Source organism: Hordeum vulgare, chromosome 5H (genome assembly GCF_904849725.1).
Source record: "Hordeum vulgare subsp. vulgare chromosome 5H, MorexV3_pseudomolecules_assembly, whole genome shotgun sequence".
NCBI classification, from domain to species: domain Eukaryota; kingdom Viridiplantae; phylum Streptophyta; class Magnoliopsida; order Poales; family Poaceae; genus Hordeum; species Hordeum vulgare.
The window spans coordinates 35,701,539-35,708,125 of record NC_058522.1 but is presented as its reverse complement, the minus strand read 5'-3'; the positions used below and the strand labels follow the sequence as shown (position 1 = coordinate 35,708,125).

The window sequence follows — 6,587 nt, the reverse complement described above, 5'->3', positions numbered from 1 at the left end:
TACCCTGAGGGTCACCCTAAAAGAATAGAACAGGATTGTCGAAGAATTAATGATGATACACATATTCCCACAAAGAAGAAAAAGAAAAAGGAAGATAATAGGAGTTTGCATGCTTCTAGTAGACCTGTTATAAAAAACCTATTGAGAACACTACAAGAATACCCTCTATAAAGCAAAACATATTCTACAACATTTTGACTATAGGTTGCACAATTTACAATAGATACGCATATGTAAGCATTGTAGCAAATGTGTTGCAGGCTTGGAGCTTGCAAGTTCAATCGGCCACAACTGTCCTCGGCCTCCTCCTATTCCGCTAGCACGGCCCAAGTTGGTTATCACAATTAACCTAGATCGTGCTTGTCTACAACCTCCTCCTATTCCTCTCGAGCCTATAGGCTCCCACGCTAGCCGCCGCCCCTCAACCTGCCAGCATACCGGAGCACGCCTCTCACCACTCGTCGGAGATCCTCCGTCCTGGCAGGCCGCCCATCACTATTCCCCTGCGACCCTCCACCTTGGCGGCGCCGTCCCTCGTCACGACTCCCTTGTGACCCTCGATCCCGATGTGTCATCCCTCGTCGCAAATCCCCTGAGATCCTGCATCCCAACGCGCTGCCCTTTTTCATCGCTTTCCTACGACCAACCACGTCTACTACCTCCGCTCGGGGGCTCGCGACTAGGAGGAGAGCTGCAGCTACCACCATCCTCGCGATCGCGCCTCCACGGTGAGTCGGGACACTTCTCATCTCCCAATTTTTGTTTTCCGCATCAAGCTCTACTTCACTTGAATCTACTTTGGAATTGCAACTTATGACCTGCCAGTCCCTGATAATGACCGACAAACTGAATTACAGCTAGTTGGTGTGGAGGGGACCTAAAGCCTCTTGTTCTGATTGAATTTATTCTAGTTATGGCTTAGGAGATTGTCACCAGCCGATGGAACTAAAACTTGATTTTGCATTCGTGGATTATGTGATTGACTGATTGTATAATAAGGCTTGTTGTCTTAGTATCTTAGTTGATGTTGATGATTCAAAATTCCACTTTGTGCTTATGGTGCCACTTGCTTATGTTGTAAGCCCGATTATCATATTTCAGAGAAGGTTAAAGTATCAAATTACGTCCACTCGGTGCGGAGAAATGTAATCACTCAATCACGAAATAAGTTGCAATGGACAGGATCTCAAAACATTCTCCCTCTATTTTATTTAAAGCACAGTTTAGTAACTATTTTTTACATATTTACATCCGCTTAAAAGACCATCTTTCTCTCTATGTTTTCTACTACTACAAACTGAGCAGCAGCTTGACACCTTTACGCAGCTCGGTCGGGTAGGCTGCTACGACGCTGGGGGAGAAGGACATAAGTGCAGTGCATGGCAAGGTCGAGTACTTGTTGGACCTGAGGGCTTCTGATCCATAGTTCTCTGCATGATCATCCATCAGCATCTGGTGAAATTAGCACACAGAGCTGCATAAGGCTTTCTCCCCACTACAACTGGAGTTGAAGAGCGCAAGGAAGGTAATCTGCTGATCAATTATTGTTGCTTGTCAGAAAACTCTCAGTACATGTACCACAAGCTATGCTTTGCATCTAGGAAGATGTTTATGTGAGCTGCATGTCATATCAAAAAAATAATTAAGCAGGAAGATCTTGTGTTTTACTTATGATCTATGAACAGGAATGTTTACTGTGTACTCCCTAAATATAGTAGAAGAGAAAAAATCTTATAAAACTATGCTGAGACGAGTAGTACTTATTCAGTCAAGTGACATGTTAGTTAAATTCTACACGCTGAGACGAGTAGTACTTAATTAGCCAAGTGACATGATTCTACACCTATTACAATGTGTCAGACTTTTGTATTTTTTAAAGTTAGTTGAACTAGTTTGTGTTCCAAGAATACAAAACCGTGGATGTTTCCATTTATTCACTTGGATTTTGGAATTTGATTGATGTCCCCTTCTCCTATTATTAATAACATATACCTATAAGGTTCTCTCTACAGGTTTGCCAATTTCTAGACACTTTCTCTGAGGTCCATGCTTCCTCTTTATACTATGCTTGCCTACATCCATAGTGTCACCCCTTTATTCTCTTGATGTGCTTTTCCTTTATAAGGCAGAATATACACCATGGGGAAAATAGAACTAAGTTTGTAGCATATGGCAACTTTATAAATAGTTCCATGTTTGTGATTAATCATCAGGTCATGTATGGATACATTGCAAAAAAAGGAAAAACATTAAATAAATGCAAAGAATTTCCATTCCAAAATGTCAATTGTTTCTATATAATTTCAGCTATTGGTATCGTGCATCTGACCACATTCAATATTATTTTTGCATGCCTGCAACTTCCAGCCAATTATTGATTATGTTGCCATATTTATATACGTTTTGTATTTCTAGTTTACAAACAAGGCATCAAGGCATCCTAATTATTTGTTCGAACACACTACAGTCTTGTTTTCCCGCCTCATCATCTCATTTTCTTAAGAGTGTCACTTCCTTTGATTTATCGCTCACATGTGCTATTTACAGTTTGATCAGGATATATACTGGATATTTTATTAGAAGTTGGTGGTAAAGATGAATTAATGGTTGATCCACCCTATTGTTCTCACCGCACTTCATGCAAAATCATTGGGTTGGTACTACCTCATTTATGATGGATCTTATGTCTTAAAGCTTCTTTTTAATGTCTAATATGTTATATTTGTACTAACTCAGTAAATTTAATTTATCTTTTGGATTAATATGTCTTAGGTATTGATATATTAATATTTTGTTACTCTATTAATGGTCAAACATACTGCTTCAATATCTTCCAATAAGTGCCCGAGAATTATGGAGTTGATCAAACCATATTGCTACTCGAATAAAAATGTCTATATTTGTGTTCTACATTGAAGTAGCATATGAAGTTTTATTATTTTAAGTATTCTTCACCAAAACTACTTTTTTGGTAGTGAAAGCCTTCACAGAATTTCATGGATGGTGTACATCATGAGATTAACGAGTAGAAGAATGTATTCACCATATGACATGTGTAATGTTGTGTTGTAGCCGTTGTATGCTGAAAGGCTTCTTGTTTTTTCCTTGCTTCCTTTCATTGACTAAAGGAATGTTTTAGAATGTGGCATGGTTTTAGCATTTTACATTCTTTATACACTTCCATTATTACCTCCCCATTTATATTGGTATGTCCTTTAGATACCAGGCAGGTACATGTGTCATGGCCACAACATAACTCATTGTTACTCCCTCTCTACCTAAATAATTATAGTTGGGAAGAACTAGTCTAGTTCTCCCTAACTATAACTATTTAGATACACAGGGAGTAGTTGGCTTATAATCCCTTATCCCTTGAAAGACTTAGAAGATGGTATCTCACAAGACAACATAAGATACCATATAGTAGAGGAAAAGATGCAAACACGACGGGTCTTGGCCTCTAATCCTTTTCTGCTATGTCACATTTCTATTAATTATTTTCCTCGACATGATTGTGCCAATGGTAACTTAGACTTTCTCCAGCAGGGAGGAACAAAAGTATTTTTTTTAATGAGACTAAAAAATCATAACAGAGATGTAGCTCTTGCTACAATTGTAAGTTGTGATCTTAAATTTGAACTTGATGGTGCTGGGATTAGTAATGAATTATGGGTAGTGCATGTCGATATGGCACTTATCAAAACTTATGATTTGGTATGCTCTCGCTAAAATTGTAATACTCTTGATAATGCAGATTTTTTTCATGGTAACCTTTGTAAGTGACTAATATCTTGCGTCTATCACTACTTGAATCATGTCAACGGATTGTGTGTTAACAATTCATTGTGTTCTTTTCTTTGTAGATTCAAAACATAAATGGATGATTATATGGGTGTGTGGCAACTCGCCAGTATACTACAATGATGACGATGATGTTCCTGTTCATGATGATGAAGGGATCTGCTTTTAGTTTTAGTTAAGTTATAGGGATGATGTTCATGTTGCACGATGTTCCTCGATTATGTTTTAGTTAAGTTGTAAGGATGATGATGGATGCTTTTCATTTAAGTTTCACCCGTAAGAAACCATTTAGATTATACATCCCATTTGGATGGTTTTCCTCGTGTAATATTCACACTTGTAAGGAAGCAGTTTTACCTAATATATATTTCTTTCTCCCATGAGTATATTCTCTTTTTTTCACTTGATAATTAACACCATTGTGTGAAGCATTAATTTAAATTGCTGGAAATATGTATAAAAATATTAGCATTCACATTATATATGAACCAATGCTTGAATCATTGCAAATGCTTCGTTGCCAAGCGATGTGATTTTGATTCCTATTCGTTAAGCACCAACATATAGAAGTGTTGCACAAGTCTATTTTATTTGTTGCATTCTTGCAACTGTTTATTTTACCAACGATGATATAAGCGTTGGATTATGCGCTAGCAACCCCGGATAAGGCAACGCATCCCAAACCGTTGGTAAAGGCACTAACAACGCATATATGGACTTTTAGATACGGAAAAATGCGTTGGTATAGGGGGTTATTGTTGTAGTGGAATCACAATGATAATTCTATTTCTGACGCTGAGACACGATCCGTTAGTGAACATGCACGTAGTGAAAATGAAAATTAAGATGAAAGTAATAAGGTGCATGTAGATGTTCCACTTGGTAGTAATAAAGAACATGATAATGATGTGGAGATAGAACCTGATGAGGGTCTTAATAACCCACCTCCTAAAAATAAATGTTATGATAAGAGAGACTTTGTTGCTAGAAAACATGGAAGGTAAAAACAACCATGGGTTCAAAACCCCATGCCATTCCCTCACAAGCTTTCGAAACGTAGGGACGATGAAGATTTTGAACGCTTTGCTGAAATGATTAGACGTTCCTCTTTGGGCACTCGCTTGACTGATATATTGAAGATGCCTCTTTTGCTAAGTATATGAATGATATTATTACCAACAAAAGAAAGATACCCGAAACTAAAATTGCTACCATGCTTGATAATTATTCTTTTGATGGTGGCATACCTAGGAGATCTAGGTATACCCACAATACCTTTCTCTATTAAAACAAATTATGTTAAAAACTACTTTACATCATTTTGGAACTAGTGTTAGTGTTATAACTCTCTCGCTTTATAAAAGACTAGAATTGGATAAGCTTACACTCACTGAGATATATTTGTAAATAGATGTTAAATCGACGACTTTACTTATTGGAATTTGTGAGGACGTTCCCGTTGTGGTTCCAAACTTTACTATCTTAACACACTTTGTTATTCTTGATATGCCCGAGGACGACAATATGTCGATCATCCTTGGTAGACCCTTTCTAAATACTACAGCTGCTGTTATTGATTGCAACAAAAGCAAGGTCACTTTTGATGTTAATGGCAAGCAACATATTGTGCATTTTCCGAAGAAGCAAACTTTCATTAACAATATTAATGTCATTGTGCCTACTCCCACGGTCATCATTGGAGATTTTACAATCCATCTACCTACTGCCGAGAAAAAGAATGTCGGGACCCCGATCCTAAGCCATAGGAATCCAGCCTATAACACATCGCATCCCTTTGTGGTCTGACGCATGGTTAACTCCACGGCTGCAGCCTTACCTTAGCCGGGACCGTTTGCGTCTTTTGACTCACGTATGCGATAGTGGCGCTAGCAATCCAATGTCAAAGAACCCGGATCGACATGTCTAGTCATAAACCAAAGTGGCAGTACCGCACAAGGACAGGCATACATGACCCAACAAAGCAGGTGTCGGTCATCAGCGAATGTAGACGAGTCGTAGCAAGCTACAAGGACTCCCTTACATCGCGTGACATTTCCCCAAAGAGGACAGATACAGCAGCTAAGAAGGACACATGCCGGTCAACCAATTTGTCCGGAACAGTAGCGAACTACCAAGGCTCGTTGGATCACAAAGGGGCATTTCCTTGTAAGGAGTTCTACTAAAGTTCACGACTAGGTAATCGAACCCCATACATATCAAGCATGACACACGTATGCATGGCATACCAATATGTATAGATACATCGATGGCATCACAACATAACCATAAACATACAAGCTTTATTTAAGAGGCTCGGAAGAGCAACACACATAATATTACACATTAAGGGTCTCACGACCCATAATAGCAGTCATTCAGTTACAAGCCAGCGGAAGAGTTATAAACTGTCTGAGTACAGACAGGGCAACTAGAAGGCACATGGCCCGACTATACTACAGATCCAACGTAGGGCCAGATCGTAGCTGGGATACCAGCTACTCGTCGTCGTCGATGTCTACGAAGAACCCTCCATTAGGGTCATTAGCGACCTCTGCTACATTTATTAAGCAAACATGAGTACGAAGGTACTCAGCAAGACTTTAGGACAACTAACTACTCATGCAAGGTATCAAAAGGTATTGTGGGGTTTCATGCGGAAAGCCAGCATTTGACTCGTGGCTAGACAACTTGCATTTTTAAATAATTTTGACAACTTGACTTCTTGCACACGAGTCCACTAACACCACAACAATACACTATCGTGGAATCATTCCGTCTCCGTACGG

At 39.0% G+C, this 6,587-nt stretch overlaps 1 long non-coding RNA gene across 1 annotated transcript; it reads left to right on the top strand.

Moving 5' to 3' along the window:
• The first annotated feature begins 378 nt into the window (after window positions 1-378).
• On the top strand, window positions 379-4,181 carry LOC123395439. Its single transcript, XR_006609739.1, has 4 exons — window positions 379-728; window positions 1,327-1,525; window positions 2,548-2,653; window positions 3,864-4,181. It is a non-coding gene; the product is annotated as an uncharacterized LOC123395439 (long non-coding RNA).
• The last annotated feature ends 2,406 nt before the right edge of the window (window positions 4,182-6,587 follow it).